Genomic DNA, 24,664 nt, shown 5'->3' with positions numbered 1-24,664 from the left:
TAAACATTCCAATGCTTATAGGAGGAGTTACAGCTACAGAGACCACATAATTACTACCCAGTTTTGAAGAAAAGCTGTAAGAGTTTTGATGGAGTGCTGTGGGATACACTTTTAAATTATCTGATTAAGAATCGCTTTTTCCTCACCTTTCCACTTTTTCAGAAGAGTGCATAAACACTACTGACCAATCAGACAAGTGACTTCTGTACAAGTGATCATTTAGCAGTACTAGCATGGTTTGGCATTACAATTTGAATTTGCAATACCTGGCTGATATTTGCAATTATATTGCAGTACTTCTGACTAAGTTGTTTTACAGCTGTTTTACACATCCTAAGGAAGGAATGTAAAGCCAGTGCCAGGCATTTGTCTGTTTTTGTACATAGGTACACACACACATGCATAGATGCATGTAGATATATTGGAGCACAAAAAAATCAAATCCTGCAACTAATAGAGTTGCTAACAGAGATGAATATGGTGGATTATCTATTCACTGGCTTGCAATTCTAGGGAATATTGTTACAGAGTAAAACAAGAAACAAAGATCACAGTCCTTTTCCTTTGGGATCTTTTAGACTGGATCTCAGAGTAATAGCCTCCTGTAGTTAAAATCACTGTAGCCATGAACTAACAAAGTACTAACAAAAAAAAAAAAAGGATTGGATATTGTATTTGTTGACCAGAAGTGAGCTAGTCTTTACAGTTCATGATGAACAATAATGAGTTATGCTCTTTGCTCCAGGACAAGAGAAGGCAAGAGTCACTGGGGCTTCTTGCAGTACGTAGCTGTCATCCTGTGATCTGATGATATCCTCTGAACCAGCCTACCTCTCCGGACAATATATCAGGGAACAAACTCTCTCTCCCCATACCCTAATCACTGAACAGTTGTTTTATAGGTGAATTCATTTCTTTGCTGTATGACAACTTTATTTCTCAGGGCAAAAGAAAGATCACAAATTCAGATGTTCAGAGCAAGCAAGGGATAAAGTCTAACAGGAATGGAGCTTTCAAATTTCCCATTTTAGTCTTCTGTGTTGGAAAGATCTTTCTTTCCTTTCTGATTCTAGGGCACAATACTGGAACTGGCACTGGGACTTCTGCTTGCAAACAGCATATAACATAAATGCTGAAGTACCAAGCAAAAGGTGTGATAAGAATTGCATCCAGCACTGAACTATGTCTTGCTACCCACTTAGAGAGCTTGGTTCCAATTTGTCTGGTAGGCCTAGAGGACAATAAGCTTATGTCTCATAATTACCTGTAAAATACCAGATGCTCACTTTAATCAGGAGCAGATGTTGAATTAGGCCATCCTGGATGTGCACATGGAACAAGTGTCAATAAATAATATATGTACATGTTCCAAAGTTGCTCTCTGTGAAGCTAAACTTTCTCAAAACAACACATGTAATATTTAATGGAACCATTTGTCATTGCAGAACCCTACACATATCCTAGTGAACATTCCATGGAGTCCAAGTCCTGAAAACCACATTGTTTTAGTGTAATAATAACCATATCCCAGGGATTACCAATTAGTACAAAGAAAGGCCTACCTGAAAGACCAAACTGTGGGATGCTCTGATTAAGTCCTTATGGAAAATTGTGCCTCTAGGAGACATGCTAAGGGACTAAGGAGATCTGGATCCTAAAAGCAAGGACTATGTGATGTTAGAAAAGCATCTCCCTCTTTCACTTGTTGTCTATTTTGAGGCAATGAATTTTTTTCACACTGTATGTTGGTGCAATGATGAGCCTGAGGGGGACTTGATTCCAGTGGGGCTCAGTGTCCCCTAGTGAAATGCGAGCATCAGGGCTAAGGTAAAATGTACACATAAATGCTCTGCTAATTAAGGCCATGCAGTGAGGCACAGTTCTATTTTCTGGAGGGTATTATATCAGCTCTGCACCAGACATGCAAAACAGGTAGTAAACATGCAAACATATGCATGTGTTTAGAAACAGCATGCAGCTGTTCAGATGACAATGTCAATTACTGCATTTTGCAAACCAAAAACATTTACTGGAAGAATTTCAAGATGAATTGTCAAAAATAGCTCTTGTTCAAATGAAAGACAGTACTAGTATTAATCCATATGATAAAGCATATTATGTGAAGCAGTATCATTAAATGCCAATACCAGGTGCCATGTGCATTGTTTCTGAAATCAAATCTAGTCTTCTCTCAAATTGCCCTAATTTGAATATACAACAAAAGGGTTTAGTAGTGATACAATGCCTTCTTCCTTGACAAATCTCTGCTAGAAATAAACTTAGATGAGGTATGTTGTAACAAGCTCATGGCAAGCAACAGTCCAGAAAAGGATAAACACTTAGTTCCATCACCAGCAAACACTTCATTAATTCCAATCATCTGTATTTATACCGTAACTGTAGATTAAAACATGCTGATAACTTTTTGGCTAGGACCTGCAGGCTGTTACATCTACCCATTCTCTGAGTGAGGTCAGAACTGTTCTGCAATTCTGGGGAATGAAATGGCCTAGACAATTTGACAGCTATCAAAACAGAGGGTTTGGAAGAAAAGAAAGTTTATATGGTGAACATTATGCTTAGGATATTTCCAGGCTTTGAATGACCATCACTATCAGGCATATAATACCAAATACATTTAGCATCGATTAGTTTAATGCAAAACAATCTGTTCACCTGCTCTCAACTCCCACCAGTGCAGCTAAAACAGTGCAGGCTTCCAAATGATGTTTTCTTCTTTGCCAGAGCTTATTTTTGTTCCTAGGCGCTTTATGTCATTGAGTAGGTGAGAAATGCTACATTGCTCACGGCCAAGTTCTTTTTGTTTCAATTCTCTTGCCTCGAAAGATGGTGTAATAAATTATCAGCCAGCTGCTTTCTTCCCTTTTTCTCTCTTGATACTGTTAACAGCTCATGAGAACACCATCTCTTTCTTCCCCTCCTCCTCCCTCCCTTTATCTCCCAGTTTTATTTAATTTTTCTCCGGTTCAGTTCTTCAGCGGGTGGTGATTGCAGCAATGAAAGTCTCCCTCCACCCTTTCAAAACGTGATACTATTCTCAAGGCAACTAGAAAAAGAGTGGCAACGCTCACTCCTGAGACGGTTGTGGAGAAATAAACAACATCTGTGAAACCCCTACATGAACATTTAAAATTGTTTGAACTGAAGTCAAGAAACTTTGGTTTCCCAAGGCTCTGGTAAGAGGTTTAGAATCACCGATTCTCTTATTTGTGCTAGTTAGGTTATTAATCAGAAATATTATCTGGAAAAGAAACCTTTGATGCTTTGAAAGCTAATTTTTCTCCTCTCTAACTCTTACTAATCTCTTAAAAAAAAAAAAATCTTCAGTTGGTGTAAATCTGCACTGCTCTATTGACTTCAAGCTGTTGCAAATGACTTTAAAGAGCTACATTTATTTATGCCAGCTGAGGATCTGTCCCACAGTATCAAAAGCAGCAGTCTTTTCAGGTAAGGGCAACTTTGCAAAAAAAAGGAATCATGTAAATAAATACTTCATCATTATTCAATCTATCACCAGTATCATCATTTTAACTCTTCACATGACCAAATACATAATAGTGTATTTGAATATCGGTTTCCTACCCCACTGAAACTTGCTTAAGTATCTACTTGCATCTTCTACCTGCCATGCCAAATAAATCATCACAGAGAAAACATACTACTGTTGTCTGAAACAAACTGTTAAAGACCAGGTTTTACTTGGGAGAGGACCAAAGGTGTAATTAACTCCTCTTGAAAGCACAGAAGCACTATCATTAAGGCTTGATTAAGTGCTTGATTTTTATATCCCTGTCCCCCAAATTCCCTGTATGCATCCATCACATTACATACCCCACAAGTCATAATTATCTACATATCCACTTTAAACATTCTGGTGTTGCAATACTTAGAAATCTAAATGTATTATAGTATAAGTAATAACAACATAAATGGATTATTAGGAATATAAATGGATATTTTGGTTTCTTGGGCAGAGAATAAAATCTTTAAAGACAATTATTTCAAATCATAGGAAAGGGAGTTATTCATCATCTGATCTGTTCCTAATTAAGGGCTTCCTTTTTAAGTACAGTGCCTGTAAAGACAATTCATAGATGATAGACAAGTCTTAACATTTTTGTTGCAATTATGTTCTTTTTAATGCCATCAATCTTCCAAAAAAAGAAAAGAACATCCTAATCTTTATAGTACACTAGGATCATATGGCAGCTGCGGAGTCCATTGTGAATTTAATGGGCACAGCTGAAAAATCTTGATGCTGCCTTCACATTTACAGCAGTCTGAGTAGTAAGAGAATACTGTTTTGAAATACTATGCAGTGACACTCCAGTTTGCCACCCTTCTCTCAGCATTTTTCTACATTCATCCTTGGGTGAAACGCAGGAGATGAAATACATAAATATTTATTAAGATAATGCCGTAACAAGCCTGAATCCAAACTAGAAAAGCTGATAAACTTTGCCAAGAAGGCAAAAGGATGTACTAGAAGTCTAAAATAATTTGATTATATAGGCAAAGTTAAGCCACGTCCTTTACATTGTCTAGATCTATAAGTGATCTAATGTATCGTGTACAAACAATGTCAATGTATAAAAAATAACTCATATGTATATATGCTTTTATATGTGCAAAGATGTTGACTGAGATTTTAAGGACAGCAGAGATAAACACAGCCCAGAAGCAATCATTAATCCCCCCATCATAGAATCTATTTGCTTAGCTGACGCTTTCTCCCCTTCTTCCTATTTTTTAGCTTGATCCCAAACACTGCAGTGCGTGAGGTTTCACTCACAGAGCAAGTCTCAAATATTGGCATGAATAAATATTAATGGAAACATTCATGCTGAAAGTACTTTTGCAACCATTATGAAAAGCTTTTTATTTCATGCAAAATTGATTTGTTGAACAGTTATGAATGTTCACAGGTAATCAATGAATAGGAAGGAGGACTCATCCTGTTTATGTATCTTAAGACATCTAACCAGGGAAACATGTGATTTAGGAGACCAATCAAAATTAGGAGCAAGATCCAAAATACAGAAAAGCCAATAGTAATATTTCTGTTGTCTTAAATGGGATTGAATCAAGGCCCACATGAGTATAAAATAATCCTGGCTGTCATTACATGAACAATTCAGAGGCTAAACTTTGTACAGACACATTATGCTTGGAGCAAGTGTAAACAGTAAATAAATGAGTAAACACAAGGAATTATGAGGAATTAGCAAATAACTCCAGAATAATGTTAAGGAGTATATTTGTCCAATTCTACAGCCAGGTCTAATCTGTAATTTGAAAGACAGTGATAAAATGGCATAAGGGTTAGAAGGAGCAATGTGCTAAGCACTTGCCAATCTTCCTTTTTTGGAACTGAAAAACTGAGCTGGAGAGATATACTGCTAGAACTATACCACTTGAAATATAATGTTTCCCAAAGGGAAATAAACAAGAACACTAATGCAGATTTTTTCAAAATTTTCCAAATCCATTCCATTTGAGGCTTCATTTGAGATTCAAAGGCTGGATCACCCCTCACCTCGCGTAACAGCTGAAATAATTTCAGATTAAACACTATAAAACCTGAAAATAAATTTGTATGAAACAGATTGAGGGGTCTAGGATGTTTTTAATCAAAACAGAAAAGTTCTAGTTTAAGGGGAGGAAAATACCTCATAGACTGGAAGTACAGACCCAAGCTACTCAGCAGCAAAAATACGGATGAAGGCAAGTAGTTTTGAAAGAAGTCATGAGAGGAGTAAACAGAAATTCAGAAGGGATGAATTCAACTGTAGCCAGTGTAGTTTTAGATAAGCCTACACAGGTCCATTTGTTCAAAAATTTTAGTGAAAATATAGCAGCATACATAAAATGAAAATACAAGTTTGCAAGGGAATTGTTTGAAAAACAGAATTCTCAACTCTTAGACTTCTTGCAAATATTACATGCTTATTAGCAATATTTTTTGTTTTGTATTAGTTTCACATGGTTTTATATGTTCCTTACTTGGCTCTTCCTTATTACCACCCTTCATTTTTATACAGCATATGTTGATAAATTCATCATAAACATCTGTTTTCAAGGATGGATTCATCAAAATATTGTCTTCATCCAATTTCTGAATATTAGAAAAAGAAATAAACTTTCTTTCACAAAGCTTGACAGACTGCAATTCAAAGAAAATGCAGAGAAAGGGAGATAACATTGACAAATACTTTGCAAGAATTAATTTCATTTTTTTACTTCAAACTACTATGTACCTTATACAGCTTATCTAAAGTATTTTAGTAGGTCCCTTCCAGATTCTTTTGAAAGGCCTAGGATATTTTAGCAAGCGCCTGTGATAGGTACTTTCTGTGTTCCGTGATGATAAATAAAGGTCCCCTCTAGCAAGCAAGAAACCACAAAAGCTGAAAAAAAATGGGAAGTCTGTCCTATACTGATATTCCAAGAAAGAGAATAACCCCATTCCATTCATGAACCTAAAAATAATAAACAAATAATTTAAAAAAATTACTTCAACTTGATAATATCATAAAAATCACTGTTGTGCTTTAAATGTAACAGTAAAAGGGAAATAACCAGTACTTGAGCCTACAGTAGGCATTAAAAGGAAGTATGAAAACATAAAGCAAACTGTGGTTGTACCAAAGTTTAAGCACTGAAATCTATTACTAGGCTAAAATGCAGCAATGTCAGAGCACAGCAGCGACACCAGAAAGTTTAAGGATTAAAAAAAAAAAAGATTTAATAAAACCCTTAGCAGTGTAACCTCCCTCCTTTCAGGCATAGGAAATGGTCAGTATGTGTTCTCCATATACACTTAGGGCCACAAAAGAAACCTAAAGTATTCTACAGCCAAAACTGTCACAACCACTCTATCTTTTTTACTTGGAACCAATGTTAGAATGGGGACTTGGTTCTCCAGAAGAATCTCTTGCTCTCTCTACAGGAGAGTTCAGTCTGGGTAAAGTTGTCTGTCAGCCTTAGTATCCCAGCACTAACATATACACCAGTATCAGGAAGTACAAGAGCAGTTTGCAAGAACACTAGTATATGAATCTAATGGAGGGAGTCATAGATTTCTGAGCCACAATAAAGGAACGTATATATGAGGAACAAACACTAGCTAAGGTAAAAACTGAAGCTGGGAAACAAAGGTCTAGAATAAATCTCACCTTTTTAGGTCCTATAATAAAGTGAGAGGGTAAAGGCTTGAAACTAATGTTAAAATGCACAACACTGGCATCCAAATCTGGCCTAGGAAAAGGAGAAAAATCTAGCTCCTTCAACCAATCAAAAATTTCAAAAGCCTAAAACAAGGAAGGTGAAGTGATTGCTTCTCTGCAGCATGAGAACCACAGCAGCTATAGCTTATGCTCTCAAGAAGAGCAGTCTACATTTCTGGAAGTAATAATGTCCTCGGATTGACTTTTCCAGTTCTCTCCCACAGGGGCAAGTCTACATGTGAACTCTTAAGTTGACTGAACAAAGCTATGGGTGTTCACTGAGGAGGTCACAAATCATCTGGGAAAACTATGATGTCTGGAATGAAATCTTTGTGTTATCCCTGAGACTACAAGTGTCACACACAAATTTAAATAACTTTGTTATCAGCTAAGGTAGCTTATAGACTGATCTGCAACTGAAGTAGCTAAAGGGTAATGTACCAAACCTAGGTCATACTTTGTAATTTCTCCAGCATTACAGTAGGAGTAGTATGCACAATTAAATACATGCTCAAGTATTTGCAGCAATAGGATCTTATGGTGTGTCACCCTATTAAAAAGATTTCATCCTCTCCCTCTCCTTCCTTTTAAGGTCACGGTGCTTTTTTTTCAGATGGTGCAAGAAAACCAATAGTGAAAGAAGAGATCAATAGTATTGTGTGAGGAAAAACTATGGCCAAAAGATAACAATAGCTCTGCCTCTGCTATTTCAGAATAGAAGAAATAAAGACTGAAAAGCAAAGCAAGGGAGTAAATCAAAGACGTCTGGTAATAGAAACAAAGCTGTTGAAGCTACTCACCATCTGCTGTTAATGCAGGATAAACTCACATGGGACTAGATCTTCAGAAGAGCTCTGTTCGCATTTAGGCAGCAAAATAAATGACCAGTTTAAAAAAAAAAAAAAAAAAGCACAATCACAGTGTGTTGATTTTTTTTCAAAATCTGGCCACAAGTGCACAAGTGTTGCAACAAGAACCAAAGGGTGCTGAGGTTCTATGAAGTGCTTTTCCTACTTGCAGCTGGTGAGAATGCAAACATTTCATGCTGTGCTGCATGTTGGTAATCTGATTTAAGTCGTTAGTAAATAGCACAGTGTCCATAACCCTTACTAAAGGGGCTATAGAGGCTATAGACATTCTCTGTGCTGATAATGGAGAAAAGATGTGCAATAGATCACAAAAAGACAACCCTAAAATGCAGGTAAAGAAACTAAAACCTTCCTGTTTGTGTAGAACTGCAATGAGAGGCAAAGCTGGGATGCATTAAGAAATCAAGAGGTAGACTGGACATCTGAAGTAGAGTGTCCATTTCACAGACAGGTTATCTGAGTACTCAGGGATCAGTAAGGGGCTGCCTCCTTCTCTAAGCTACACTGGCAAAGTGAAATTATACTGGTTAGTGAACCTCTGGAGAAACCTTTTCTGTGTTATAGATACACCACCATTTTTCTGCACAAGCTCAGCAGCAATGCACGGAGCAGCACATCTGGGATAGAGATAAATCTATGCTGTGGAAAGATGAGCAGGAGTCCATTACCCATTCTTCTTCATCATTCCTCTCCTTTATAACCATCCTGGTAGATTTAAGATATACATGGAACTGGGAAACAACACATCTGTGAATCTCAGCTACTTCCCCAGTGGGCCTGGCTCAGCATGGAAAATATGCTCTGGGCTACATACAGCTATGTATAGAAAAATCAAGGCCCAGAGGAATAATGTTTTTCTGATGGCAAGAGATCCCTTCAGGCAAGGATGAGAAATATTGATAATGCAGCATGCCCTAAATAAGCTCTTCTTGAAGTCTTATATTGTGCACAGGACTATCCTGAGCATCCATACATGGGAGAAATTCACCAAGGAAAAGAATCATGTAAAAATAATATATAGGCCTGATTTCTTTTTATAATATGGATTCATCTCTCTGTTCAGTCCAGATAAAGCAGTCTTAGAATAAAGAAAAGTCAGACCTCAGAAGCTTTCTTTATTCTTAATTCCCTAAGGCTGAGATTCCTTAAAGCAATTAAAAACCTACTGAAATTCAGAAGGGGATGGGTGCCTTATTCCCCTGGAGATCTTTGAAAACCCTATCTGAGTAACGCAGTTATAATAGGTATTTTCCTTCAGATTTACAGGAAATCAGATGTGCTACATCCATTGTTGCCAGTATGGCTCACAGTTAATTCCTTATGCACTCTGCTGAAAACATACCCCTTAATTGTTTCCTTGAAATTCATTCTATATCCCAGCTATCAAATACTGTAAACTCCCTTGTACTCACTGTCAAAATATTTACACCATATTCACTAACAAGCACTGCAGCACATAAAAGACAGGCACTTGCATTACTTGTCTGAATACACCACTGGTATAATAGAGCTATAAATTTGTCTATTAATGTCTCCTCAAAGCATAGTGTTGGTTTCTTTCTTTCCTTCCTTCCAGATCAGACTATAGAATGCATTAACCAGGAGGAAAAAAAAAATTCAAAACAGCTTTTCTCTTTGTGCAATACTACTTGTTGCCTATCAGAGAAATACAGGTAAAACAGAGATCTTTTACCTTTTATGCCTCCCAGTTTTTCTCACATACATAATGTCTTGCATTTTTCTTTGGAAATGGGCTCTTCTGAACTGAAATTCCTCCATTACATCTCAGCTATCTTCCATTAATTTTTGTTTTCTCCCATCTTTTCTCCCACTGACCAAAGTTAGAAGCCTACATTCTTGTAAAGTCAATTGAAGATCAACAACAGGGAGGTTCCAAGCACCTAAATAGGATGCCTTGCATAAACAGTGCAAATATTCTTGATAATGATGTTTTTCTCTTTGCTGATTAGATGACTGAAAAATTAGAAATGAAAGTTAAAAAAAAAATCAGTAATACTTCTGGGTCTGTATAAGCATCGTAGATGCTGTTGTGGATAGCTGACATTTCCTGCAAAAAACATGGAAAATGAACATATTCATGGGGATGTCCTCAAACTCCAAATGAGATGAACATGCTTTGAAGAAACATCTGTGCACTAATCCTAATAGGGAACTTTGCACAAATAATATTCCTGTAGGATATGTTCACTTCCTTATGATAAATATGCAAGTGAACTTTTATTTCTATTATGTGTGAGAAAACCAACTATACAGACTGTTCATAAACTTTTGTGATATGTTCATGATGTGACAAAGTAGATATTAAGACCTTACAGCATCTTCTGAAACACTACAATACGCTTAATGAGTGAAGCACACAGAAATACCTCACTAAAGCAGCCTGACAAGGCTAGAAACAGTACAGTGAAGTAATACAAAAATGCTGCAGAGCGAAGAAGCTGATTTAAGCTCAGATCCTGGCCCAGCAATCAAGAAATAAATCTGTTCTGGTACAGTAGTCTCTGATATCGTTTTGTGTGAAATTGAAAAGCTTGGTAGTTTTTTAGAAGGTTAGTGGCCAATATTCACCATCCTTTCTCCAGGCAGACAAAATACTTGTATCATTTAGTCTTGGTCTTGCAAGCCACAGAGGAAAAAGGGAAATTCTAGCTTGTGGGTATCATTTGCAAGCCCTCTCTCTCAATCATGTCACTCATTTACATTACTCACCTTACTACTTCTCATTTAAATCCCCAAATTTTGCTGAATTTGAAAATGAAAGAGAAAATCTTCTACTATGCAACTGAGATCTGAATCAAGGAAAAAGATGAGAAAGCTGATCTGTGAGAGGTGAGGATGAGAAAGCAAGAGCCCTCCTTCTGGGATATATTTATGTTCTCATAACTCCAGCCATCCTAAGTCCTTGTGTTCCTTGTAAATACTTCTGAGGGCAGCACGAACGTGGGGAAACTTGGAAGACTGAGCTTTTACCAAACCAATTAACAAAACGAAAAAAAGTCCACAGTGAGATTTTATTCACTTTAGATTTCTGTAAAAAGGTGAAGCAGAGTTCAGTGTTAGTTAAAGCTCTTTGTAGCCCTTTCCTGCCTTCTTACAACCCATTCTGAAGCATCACTGCCAGATCGCACTTCAGCTTGTCTATGTGGACCCAAAATAGGAATAGAGCATGGAATAGCATTGCTAAACGGTCTTGGCTGGGATGATATTCCTGCAGAGACATGCTTTCCACGAACCTGTTAATGGCTAATGCATAGGCACTGAAGGAAAGTTGGGAGGTACAGTTCTGAGCACACAGAACATTTAGGAAAGTGTCAAGGATTGGCAGGCATTCTTTCTTGAATCAACGGTTCCTTTAAAACAAAATTTTAAATAATTTAAAATAATTTAAAGAATTTTTCATATAAAAGTAGAAATGATTTACAATTTAAAATTTTCAGTCACTGCAGACACTTTACATGTTGAAGGCATATTTAGAATTGCATACAACTTTGATTTGACATGCAAGCTGCATTTGGGAACTTAAAACTGTAGACACCTACTCACTTGCTTAGTGTGTTTAAATGCTACCATTTCCCAGTTTCTGTAAGTGGAAGACGATGAATATGAAAAATCACAGGCATTTCAACTGTACTGTCAGTCTTAGAGAATGCTTTTGAAAAAAAATGTCTCTCATCATTCAATTAATGAAAAAGTGTCTACAAGACTTTCTGGAAGCATACTTCAGCCTTATTTCCTTGAGTTATAGCAAAGATAGTGTTTATAAATGATGCCAGGCTTACTACTCAAGAAGCCAGCTATTTAAATTCTTCCTTTAGAATGTGATTTCAAGCATTACAGTTGTTAAAACAGAAAAAAATGGACATCCTGTCACCTAACAGCTGAATAATTTATTTGTTTTTATCCCAAGAAAAACTCAAATGTTAGTCTTAAAAAAAAAAATACAGATTGATGATCCAAATAAATTTTGCATTTAGTCAGTGAAAATATTTCACTTCTGTAATATTCTTAAAATATTTTTGCTTCAGCCTCTTTATTTTAAACCTTTTTTAATTATAAGTTAACTGAAATTTCAGAGTAAAAGTTTGCCATTCAAAAGGACAGGTTTTTGGTTAAAAACTGGCAAAGGGTTTTTTTTTCTTTTCTTTTTGCTTTCTAGGAATTCATCCCATCTTTTTGCTTTCTAGGAATTTTCCTTTTTTTTTTTTTTTTTTTTTTTTTTGTTTTTTTTTTTTTTTTTTTTTTAGGATTTCTTAAAACCTTTTTTTTTTTTTCCTTTCAAATACTTTCATAGCATTTCCAGAACAGGAGCTTCATCACAAAAACCACCACAAACACAATTTGTGATTAACAGTCCCAATTTCAATAAAAATTTTTCAAAATAAAAGTGTTTCACCAGAAAATCTGCAGATAAATCTACCAATCATCTAACCAGGAAAAAAGACTTGTTCTTTTGACATGAACAAACTCCTGTCTAATATAAGCATGTAGATATGTTTACTACCATGGGACTTTCTGTGGAAATTAAGTAGGAGATGAAAAAGCAAGGAACTGCAAGCGAGGGGCAGAAGCGGGGTTAGGACTTATGAGTTCTTCATTACAAGTCTGAAGTGCTTAAGTGGTCCAAGCATGTAATGCCTAGGTGGAAATGTATTTTGGAACTCACATCCCAATGAACTTCAGTGAGAGAGTCCTGAGTGGTTAAATAGCTTCTGAGAATGACTCTCAAAAGGTATTCCTTCATAGACCTAAATTTTGCATTCCCAGGTACCACCTTTGAGAACACTGCAAGCATATTTTGGGAACAAGATAACATTAACAGTAATACTAATGGCTATAATAGATTTCTCAAGTATCATATCCACAGACAAGAAAGCACTGCAATAACTTCCATGGGAAGTTGTCCAGTAGCATTTGATAACATACTTTTTATCTTTTGCTGCATTATATTCATAACATGTCACATGCAGATGTGTCACTGTGTTGTGTATAACAGACTACCAGTGAAAATATCTAAGTTTTCAAACTTTGGTTAAATAACTCTCGTGATACAGGTTCTACATGCTAGTTAAGTGACATGTAGCTAACCGGTACTAAGAGCATCTGTCAATATTTACATTTTGTTTTATGCTTGTCTTAGAGGTTTTGCTCCACTCAAGTGATTCAGTGGAAAGTTGTCAGTATGGAAAATTGAATGCATTGAAATTTGTGCAGTTGGTAAAGCACTAAAAACCTCTCTGAAAGGAATGAGGACCTTCATAAACATCATCAGGTACCTAGGAAACTGAAGGTTAAATTTTTAAAGATTTTCTATATACTTAGAACTTAGGATATTGTACTTTGCTGAATATTAAAACAACAAATGTTTAAAGGGAGGTGAGATTGTACTTACAGTTAATTTAAATCTGAGATACATTATGAAAGCAAGAGAGTAGAGGGGTATGGAAAGGAGTATGGCAGCCTCTGCAGCCCATGCTGCTGGGAGGGAAACAGTGCTTATGTTGCTTACGCACATGAGTTGCTTAATTGGAATCCTTGCTAGAAGCAAGAGATGTCAAGTACCATTGTGGCACTGGAGAAGGAAAAAAAGGTTTAAAATAGAAAAGAAACCAAAATCAAACACTCTACATTGAGCATAAAATCCAGGATATCCTAAATCAAACTAAGGGAATTAAATGCTCCGCAACAGATTCATTTGTTGGTATGTTCAGAGCAATATGTTAAACATACCAAAGTTGTGCTTCACTTCCAGCTCTTTAAGTGTGAAAACAGCTATTAACTTGAAACATCTGTGCCCTATTGTGAACAGTGTGTTATCTGTCTCAGTAAAGATAACATCTCATTTATGATAGTTCCTATTATGCTTTCCATGAAGATGTCAGAAACCATCTCCAGAAAAATGAACCTGCATAGTAGCATTTCTGCCATTTTATTTTATTATGCTCCATTCTTTCTTCAGAGGGTTTCTCTCAGTTTTGGCACAAACTGGATTTTATGAGCTTGCCTTTCCTCCCTTCACTCAACTACATATGTACATTTAACCACCAAGTCTTTCTTTGAAAAACAGTAACAGAAGAAATACTTGTACTTGCAAATTAACGGGTGTTTAGTCTCAACAAGAAACACAGGTCAAGCACACAACTTCTACCTAGGAGGATAAACCACTCAATTCCTTAAAAACAATATATATATATTACTAGCTCTGAAATAAGTATTACTGACAGAGTGTGAATACTTTACAAAACATGTAATTCCATAATCACCGGTTAAAAAATAAATGCTGAGATTTAAAAATGATACATTTCTTTATTTTAGCACCAGATTCTGCTTCTATACTACACATTTTAACATATTGCTTAAGGAGTAAGACACTTCTTCCACGAGCAAGAATAAACTCTACCCTCAAATTATTTTGACATAAGAAAAAGACAATATGCTAAAATCAATTACATATGGTTTCACTAACAGCCTTAAAGTAAAATCAAAAATCAAATGATATACATATCTTTTTTGATACTTCTGAAGTGTGAATACATGGATGCTTGGAGAAAATCATTTAAGCTTGCAAATGCAGACTGCAGATTCAGTCCTTTCTATAATCAGCCCCTCTTCTAATAATGTGGCCACATTTAAGGTTGTAAAGAGCAGAGAGCAATAATGCATTCTCATTAAGAAAAGCCCACCACTTATGTGTGCTATCATGTACATACTACTTCTAGAAGAAAACGGGGGATTTAATTCACTAGGCTTGATGTCTAGGCTGTGGCTGTGACATTATACTGAATAAATGACTTAATAAATCAGTGTAAACTCTGGCAGAGTAGTCCAATTTGCTTTTGCCTTGTATCTTATGCAGTCATTTGTTCTGGGGCAGTTTCGTGAAGCATTCTACCCATTTTTCTATCATATAATTGACTATAGAAAACAGAGAGCAATGAAGAATCAGGCCCTTGTCCACACAGCCTGGACTGAGACAACCAATCTGATTTCATATAGACTGCAAAAAATCTTCCCAATAATAATAATGAATTACTGAGAATTGTGATGTGGTATGATTTTATATCAAAAGGAACAAGACAGACACTAACATTAAGCCCTAGTGCAGTTTTCCTGTGCCACTATTTCCATAGCTGTAAATACCTACAAAACATATCCACCAGATTTACTAAATGAAGAGAAAGAACAAATTACTTAGATAATAGGAAGGTACTGGCAAACTTCATTAAGCCAACTGAGAAGTAGCAAAATGAACAATACGAGGAAACTTTAATCATGAGTTAATTGCGCTGGAGGCTGCATGATGCAGAGATTGACTACAAAAAGACAAACAAAAACAAAGCAGACCTACCTATATTTTATGGGGCACTCCTGCCCTTATCAGAGCATCTCCAAGAACCATACAAGAAACCCAGGAGGAAAAACAGTCCCATCAGTCATGTGCTAAATTATAAAAAGCCTGCAATTTTTAATGGTTAAAACTTTGAGAGACAAAACTACCAGTGCCACTTTCTCAAGTTCATCCCCTAGTACTAAAAAAATGTTGTCATCCTCAGGCATTATTTCCCACTTCACCTCATCATATTGCTATGACATTTGTCAGTATATGTCATGTATAAAAACAGTATCATTGCTTCATTATGAGACCAAAGTATGTTTGAGAACAACTTCAATGCATGCTCAAGTTTTTCCCAGTTTTGGTGAATTAGGGTAAAACCCAACATTTTAAATTTGGGCTTAGAAACTGAACTATCTTTTCTTAGAGGACTGACACACTTTATTTGGGTGCAATATAGTAAACAACAATATAGATTACAGCTTCAAGCAAGCAGGAAGTAGAGCCCTAATCCTATTTAGAATAAAACTGAATAAATAAACAGCATGTACTGAATAAAAGCACATTTTTAGAACATCTGAGGAGCAGTGATCCTGCTAGTGGTGTAAAAGGGAAAACAACTGGATTGACTTTACCAAAATTGGCAGTGATGGGACAGATTAGTAGATATCACTGATATTTCTATGGGTCCAAGTATTTTTCTACATGATGCATTTCTGTAGCAAAAATAATATAGAATGAATACTTAGTTAGTAAAAATACTTTCCATAAAGGAAATTAATTTGCAGTTCTATCTGAAAGCATTTTACAAAACATTAAGCTTCATAATTACTACTGTGAAACAGAGATTTTAACCTAAGGACTGTTTAGAGATTCAGAATCTGCTTGTATGTAAAATGAAAACTAAATCTCTCCATACACATCCATACATAGTAACTATTATGCAAATGTCAAAAATTCTGTGAACAAACATCTTGAATAGTGTAATACAGCATATCTTACAAAAATAAAAAGTTGTTTGGGAAAGGTTTTGTAATTCTACTAATTAACTACAAATAGGTGAGATCTAGGTTGATCATATTTTTGAGAATTAGTAATGTTCAGAGCCTTCTGGTGGAGTCTTCCTGGTATATTGCTAGCTTAACTTGCTTTATTTCATTCTAGTATTGATTTGTCATTCAACACACTGGGAGTGCATTACGAATATAATTTCATTAATTCAGTGGTTTCACTGTAGGAACATTTGCCCAATGAATGGACACTGAAATGTCTAGAAGTTAATTGAGTAGCAACAAAATATTGAATTACAGCCTCTGACAAGTTGCTAATTTGCTGGAGTTGTTAATGTTTTCCCCAAGCCCTTTTATATTCATGTACCTATGCTATTTTAAGTTTAATTTGCTTTTTATGTGAGAATATGAAAGTTAGATTTTGATTCTTCATTGCCCCCAACAAGACTCATTAAGCCTCTCGTTCAGCCTCTAGCTCCACAAGGAACAAAAGTCGTCTTTTTGAGTCCGTGCTCCATCCCGCAGCTGCCCTGGGAAGGCAGCCCTGGTCACAGCCAAGGATTCACCCAGGGCGGCAGGGACCACACTGGCACAGTCAATAGGATGCCGCAAGCTCCAGCCTCTCCCTCCCCATGATGTGTTGCCTTGTACCTTATGACATAGCTGACAGTCACTGTAGCCTCCCAGTATGAAACTATTAATTTCAGAAAGAACCTAGACTATTGTTATAAATTGGGTCCACAAAATTTAGCCAATCTGATGCACTGTTGTGAATACACTGAGTAAGATCAGCTGATAATGGCAATTACATAACTCACTTGACTTTGCAACCACCACAAGTATTTGTGAGCTTAATGTAAATAAAAACTTTTCATCAAACTTTAATGATAACATTTTTGGTTGCAAATTAGACATAGAACAAAAGTAGTTGAATGCATTCTCAGTTTGTTTTTAAATAATAAAAAAATCCTTGGTTGTTAACAAAAATATGTCCTGCACTCCAATATAACCAGCTGATCCCTCTCCTTTTTATAAATAAATGAATAGATCCAAAAAGAAGGAAAACTTCATATGTATACAAATATATGTGTATGCCCATGATGGTCTTAAAAAAAATGCATGTATTTTACAGCTTACATAGAACATTACATCTCATAGATGTTGAAGAAACTATCAAGATACATTTTCTTTCTGTAAATCTCAATGATAACCTCTGTGATAGTAAATCATAGTGACAGAAGAGCTCACTCAATGTGAGGAGGAAAAAAAAGTCACAGTTACATGGAGCCCTGGAATTCAAATTTTACAACTGGACTTATAACAGGTAACTGCCCCGAAAATATAGTGTTCTTTAATTTTCATCCTTCTTTTTCATAGGTGAAAGAAAATGCTTTTGCCTTGGTCAAGTATATTCCATTTATATAAGGTTTAAGAATGGATATATTTTCTAGGTACAGTATCAGTCTATTCTGAAATCTATTGACATCTGTAGGAATCTTTCAAATGACTTCACTGGACTTTGGAGAAATCTTTCTACACACTTATTAAGTAATCACTCAGACTTTACTGCTAAAAAGGGATTCAAATTTAAATCATGCTGTGTTTAGAGTATTTTCCCATATACAAACTAAAATAGCAGCTCCAGATAGATTTCTACAAAGAAGTTTGATTGTGTTTTCTGTATATAGTTAAGAAACTATACTTCTCTTTCCAGCTCAAAGAAAAATAATTCAGGGATAATATGGGTAACTGATTTTTCTTTTCACACACTTGGCTAGATTTGAGAACTTTAAGCTAACTCTGTTAGTTACAGTGCTTTCTATCTGCTTGCAACATTCTTACACATTGATTTAGTGTACTTTTCCTCAGGGGAAAAAGTTAGCTTTAATCACTCAATAAAGTGAACCAGACACAGGCACTGTTGAAAGTCGAATGAAAATAACATTAAGGGATGGTAAAAACTTCACACCTAATGAGTGGCAGTATAACCACCATGTGCAGCTCTTATGATGATCCAGTTCTGGATCTCCTCTGGGGTTTGACCCAGTTCTCAATTAAGCCACTAAAAATGGTCACTAAATGGCTGCATTTCCTGCCAATACTGTAAATAAGGTAAATGAGCTAGCAGCTAGGCTCAGACTGACAGCAGGATGATCTGAATTAGGTCTTTGAAGCCACTACTCGGTAAGCAGAAATGGCTTCAGCAGAGACACCAACTTCCTTTGAGGTTCTGAAAAAGTTAGAGAGAAGCAAACAGAAATTTTTTACTTAATTTCTAATATAAAGCCTAGCATTAAAAATCCTTCATTTATCCTAAGTCTCATCAATGGGACTATTCCAGTTTACATGATAAGAAGATCTGGACACAGTCTGCAACCGTGCAGAATTGTTTGTTTGTTGCTACTACCATCTTAGGCTCTCTTAAAGCCCCCACTCTGCCAACAGTAGCATGGTTAAGGGAGAAAACAGGAGAGGGATATGTGTTGTGTGGCTGATGAACCATTACTTTTTTGTATCTTGGACTGAAATATCTATAAACCAAAGGGTTCTTCAAAGGACACATGCATAGTTGCAACTGTTCCATTTTTAATCAAACACACTGGAAGAGTTTTACAGAAGCCACCTTCACTCAAGATTCCTGCTGCATTTAATTGTGAGAAGTAGTGGTAACGTCAGTGTGAGAATATTCCATGCAATTATATATAAATTAAATTTGCCTCCTCTATTTCATGGATTAAGGCTAATTATAGATGCTAATCTGGGCTGCAAAAGTAAGCTGTGATCCAGTCAGAGCCAATGCTTCTCAGTGTGTTAAATTGTATAGCTCTTTTGGAGTTGTACCTCTTAAAGACTAGACCTCCATGAGTTTGATATGACAGTCCCATTCACTGAACAGCCCGCAGAAGGAACAACTGGCCTTTCTGAAGTCCAAGAGGAAAGGAAGGGAGCTGTCACTCCTTTAACTTTAGCAAACGATGGGCAAATTTATTTTTCCCCACACTCAACTTCATTCTGCCTCTGTGCCAGCATCACATGGACAAGCTGCACAAAAAGGTTAGTTGCCAACAGACTCACAGAAGTCTCTTCCCTTTGTTTTCATATCATCTCCTACTGTTTATCTCCTGTGGTGAAAGCAGTTTAAGTGTAACAATCTGCTGCTACCTGGGTGAACTGGAGTTGTTAAGCCAAACCAGCAACATAATTTTGCGCAGTCATGTCCTTTTCCCCTCTGCATGACTACACGCCATACCTGCTGATACCCTGTTTGAGAAAGTTGGTTTTGCTTAGCAGGAGAATAGCATTGTTTCAAAGGAGCTGTTGAACTAATAACTTGTCAGCTTTTGACTGGAGGCTGGATCAATAGGACTGTGGTTTCAATACTTTGCATAGTAAGATAGAAGGATCAGTGAGGCAGCCGTCTGCTGGAAGATCAGTGAAATTTTCTGACCTTGACTCTATGCAAGTATTTGCTGTGCTTTAAACAGAAAATACTGCAGGTAACTTAGCCTGGTGTAAGCTGAAGAAAAGATATGGAAGCCTGGAAAATATGAAGTCTATTACTGTAACTGTGCAAGCCAAAGTAACAAGAGCTGGAGGCATGCCTGATAAATAGTTAGATATGGACTCATAATAAGCAGGATGTCTGCAGTTCATCCAAGACTAACAAGGTTCTCCACAGGACACCTGTAGTATGCTACATGGGTTGATGTGCAGATTGAGAAACATCCACATACAGCATTTAAAAAAATGCAGTATGAGCTGAACATCTTGTACAGCTAATAACATAAGTGCAATTTGGGCATGGATAAACTAATCAATTAAAAAAATACATGATAGAAATTAAAAGAAGAAACCACGATCCAGGGTCTGAGGAATGGACTACAATATATGTAAAAGGGATGCACAGCTCAAATTCAGGCTGTTGGACAGATAAACCATTCTGCATTTTCTTTGGTCACCATAAACAGTCATCATAATTTCTTCCAGCCACAGGACAACCAACCTTTGTAGATGTTAGGTCTTTCTACTTACAGCTAATCTGCCTTATTTTCTCTAAAATGTATGTGTTTTAAGTCTTTACATATGATTTCTTCTAAATAACTCATGTTCCTATAATATATCATTCTGTTTTTATAAATGATTTTGCATTTACAAACATGAACAGCAGAGCTTTCAGCTCAGGAATACCTCTTCTTTTCATTTTAGGTAATGTGAAAAAGAAAGGCTGGTTGAAAGCACTGCAGCAATAATTAGTCACCTACAGTCCAGTTCAATAAGGGGACAAAACACAGAATGGTAATGTAAATTTACAGGTAAATAGACTAAGCTACCACTATGCCTATTAAATGAAATCATAATTGTTTACTATGTCTTGCTTTAATAGGAGCACAAAAAGGAAAAATAAATCTTTAAAAGTGTTTTAAATAAAGGGGGCAAGGAGTTACCAGAATGAAAATCAATTTTAGTTTTAATAGCAAACTATTTTCTTTTACGAGATTAGTGAGTTCACCTGGAAGTAAAATCTATGAAAAAGTTGCAGCATATTTTTCACAAATACAAAGAATAGTCTGGCACAAGCTTGAATTTGAAAGAACACAAATTCTTTCCTATTTGGGGGGTTTGGGGTTTTGTTTTTTTAATCTTTGACTAACAGTGCAATATACAGACCCTGCACCTGACCTATTTGTATCCTTGGAACTTCTAACACTTTATCAAACTTGTTTCCACTTTTGTGGTCACACACTTTTTATAATCTCTCATTTTTAGTGTCTATAAGATCCGTTTAGAAATATTTTGTGTTTCTATCTCACCTACATCTTTAGAATATAGCTTCCAGTTAAAGAGCAGACAAGGACAATGTATTGTAAAAGAATAAGAAAGCTCATTTCACATTAGCAATTAGCCTATTTACATTAATTATTCAATTGCCTCATTCTACAATTTCCCTGCTGTTCTTTTGTGCTTCCTTTCTCCTTGCTACACGCTGCAGCTCACATTACCTCACTTTGATACTCTGCTCCCTTCCAAGGGGAGCCATGAGTCTAAAACATTTATTTTGTTTGCTAATAACCTGTCTGTGTAGACACTTTGGAATTGTAATGGCACTAGAAAAACAATTCCAAAGCCTTCAAAAGAACTGACAGACTAAAACAATCATTATAAGCTAAGTGGAGTGACCTAGTACATGAAGGATCATCTTATTTCTCAGAACACAGCAAAACACCTCTCATTTCTTAGGGGAGAAGTTGAGAACTGAATTAGACCTGATGAAGCATTTGGGTTTCATCTTATGTTGCGAGTCTGACTTGACTTGAGACATCCATAATCAAATACTGGCATCCACCATAGGATCCAAACATTTAACTCCAAATACTGTGCTGCTTTGAAAAATACTATCAGATGGTCTAGTAGCTGTCTGATAGGGATCTGTTTTGGCAGTGTAAAATACAGTATATCATCTCACAGCAAATAAACAACTGCTCAAGTCCTTAATAACTATATGTAAATCCACCCATATAGAATATATATAAAACTCTGCAAGCACAAACTGGTTCTTCTATACTACTCCAATAAAAACTATGTGTATATGTGTATTCACATTACTACTTTATAATTACTTACAATTATAGTATGATTACTATTTCAAGGCTGCGGTGCAAAAATAGACTGAGCCTGTCATCTGTCCTTCAAGTGCTAGAAACCTAGATTTTCCAGCCCAATTTGTCTCATTTGGTGTATAGCAACCACTTTATGGTGCAACAGAGGGCTCATATTCATCCTAGGCAACTATTGTGATAGGAACATTGTTCATCTCTGTGTCTGAATTCAGCAAGGATGAAAAGCACAGGACTGGCAGCCTTGCAAATTAATGCATTCTGCTTAGCCACAGAATTGGGACAGCAGTGCATGCTTCCCCACTCATGCCTAACAGTAGGCCTCAAATCCATTTTCTAACACAAAGTTATGCGATGAGCATAAGTTGGTGTCCAGACTTGTTCTGTATCTGTTCTTCCTGCTAAGATTCCCAGCAAAGGTGACAACATTTTTTGAGAAATCCATATGGAACAGGAATGATAACTAATACTGAAGATAACCTGTGTGTTACTTGTGTTACACAAAATCAGCCAGGTGGCAAAAACTATCAAGCTGTGTTGATCTGGGTCTATCCCACCAGTAGTCACAAGCCATCAAGTCTATGGATATTCTGAACTGTTGGCCAGGACTGTATTAGCTCTTTCTCTTTGAGAACAGGCTGGCAGAGTAGACAGTAGACATTGAAATCTATTGTTTTGATAAAGATAGTAAGACATAGTCTGTTCTATATTTGTCATCTCAAAAACCATTTTTTTATCTGTTCCCAGACAATTGTTCAAAATAAATCTTATTATTTTACTATTACTTTTTTTCTTAATCTTCCACTTTATTTCTTTATTTACTTGCATAAAACAGAGACCCAGAACTGTCCTGCAAATGCGTGCAAGCTAACAGGTACATTGTAATTGAGAAGTTTTATTTTAGCTGCTTTTATCATTTGATTTAGGTATTCTCTGATTCCTTTCCAGATGTTTCTGGACGACAAGATGCTTTAGATACCAAGCTTTGCATATAGCTATTAGATGCCTCTTTCAAGGCCTGTGGAAGAAAGTAGAAAAGCTCTCACTAAATTCAGAGGATTTTTTACAAGATCTTTTATCTTTTTCCCCATAAAGTACCTCTCAACAACAGTTCTGGAAGGGAGGTAAAATCCCAGACCCCTGGGGCTCAATTTATACAGGCAGAGAATTTATCTGTGCACTTTCTCAAACAGAAGTAAAAGCTACATAATGATGAAGTAATGAATTGGAAAATAGATCATTAATATCAAAAAGGCTGTACTTCTGCTGGATTTAGTACAACACTTGCTTCACATCTTCCTAATGTGCATTTATTCAATGATTGAGAGGTTTTTTTCAAGAGCAGAAGAAAGTGTGCTTTTATATTCAAAACAGCAAACTATTGACTTTTAGGTGTTTTTCAAACCAAACCGCTGCCATACCTGCTTCCCTCAGCAAATACTGCATACAAGCTATATTTTACAAGCTGCATCTCCTACAGTTCAGCTATACCCATATGCCCAGTGTTGTTGCTGTTGGCAAACTCAAAGACAGAAGACTCAAGGGCTCAAAGATAGTAGACTTTGGGGAATATTAAATCTTAAATCCTGTATTGACAGCATCTGCTTTGTAGAACCATTCTCACCATTTAAGTCTGCCAGAGTTTCTTCCTGAAAAAAAAGTTTCTTCTTGAAAACAGTATTAGCTATTGGAAATAAAACCTTGGTCTCCAAACATTTGCAACATGATACTGCTGAACTGAAAATTTTCTTCCCTGGCTCCCCTGGCCTCAGAGCTCACTCAGCTTCTGCTTCTCAGCATTTTTCAGTCCACCTTTCAATTTGCTCTGATCAGCTCCCTCACAGCTTGGCACTCCCTTAGCTGCACTGCCACCCTGACTTTCTCTAATAAAGTAGTTCTCAGTAGGAACTGCACTACTGCAATTATATTTTAAAGGTACAACCTTTAGGGCAACTATTTCATGTTTCTGTATCTGTGATGTCAGCGTCTGGACTCTCCTTTCAACCAGAAGGCAAGTAGAGATGTGATAGTGTTACAGCAAACGCTTAGCAAATATGCATAGAACCACCATGCAGAGAGCCAATGCATAAATTCCTCATTTTGTCATATAGTATTATTCTTACTATATATCTGAGAGATTCCATTGATATCATGTGGATAAATAACATCAACAATCATAAAATTTTAGTCTTAACTAAGCCTGGGAAAATATTTACAGTTCAGATCTCCTGTGCAAACATTGACACTCTCCTACATTCTGAATGGAAAATAACCAAATGCAGAACACAATTACATGAGAGTGGAAGGTCTGACATATCTGAAGTTTCTTTCAAAGTAACAGCTTACAAACCAGTGGGAATGGAAAAAAAAAACACTACATGTTAAAGCAGATTTCAAGCAAAAGAGAAAGGTTAAAGGACAAAGGAAAACAGAGCAAACAAATGGAAATACTATCACCTGTTTTGGCCTCCAGCATCCTTTGTTATAGCACAGAAAGAGACTTAAGGAAAGACTAGGTCTATATTTTCATTGCCAAAAGGAATTCTATTCCCAATGCCATATGTCTGCAGTA

The 24,664-nt window shown here is 36.3% G+C and overlaps 1 protein-coding gene across 1 annotated transcript in view; it reads right to left on the bottom strand.

Moving 5' to 3' along the window:
* The window catches only part of SH2D4B (SH2 domain containing 4B), a 70,815-nt gene that overhangs the window by 4,865 nt on the left and 41,286 nt on the right, over positions 1 to 24,664 (bottom strand). The window lies entirely within an intron of this gene.

The sequence above is a fragment of the Apteryx rowi genome, unplaced genomic scaffold (assembly GCF_003343035.1).
Source record: "Apteryx rowi isolate R43461 unplaced genomic scaffold, aptRow1 scaffold_52, whole genome shotgun sequence".
In the NCBI taxonomy this organism is placed as follows: Eukaryota; Metazoa; Chordata; class Aves; order Apterygiformes; family Apterygidae; genus Apteryx; species Apteryx rowi.
Note: the sequence above shows the minus strand (reverse complement) of the source record. Positions and strands in the feature narration are given on the sequence as shown.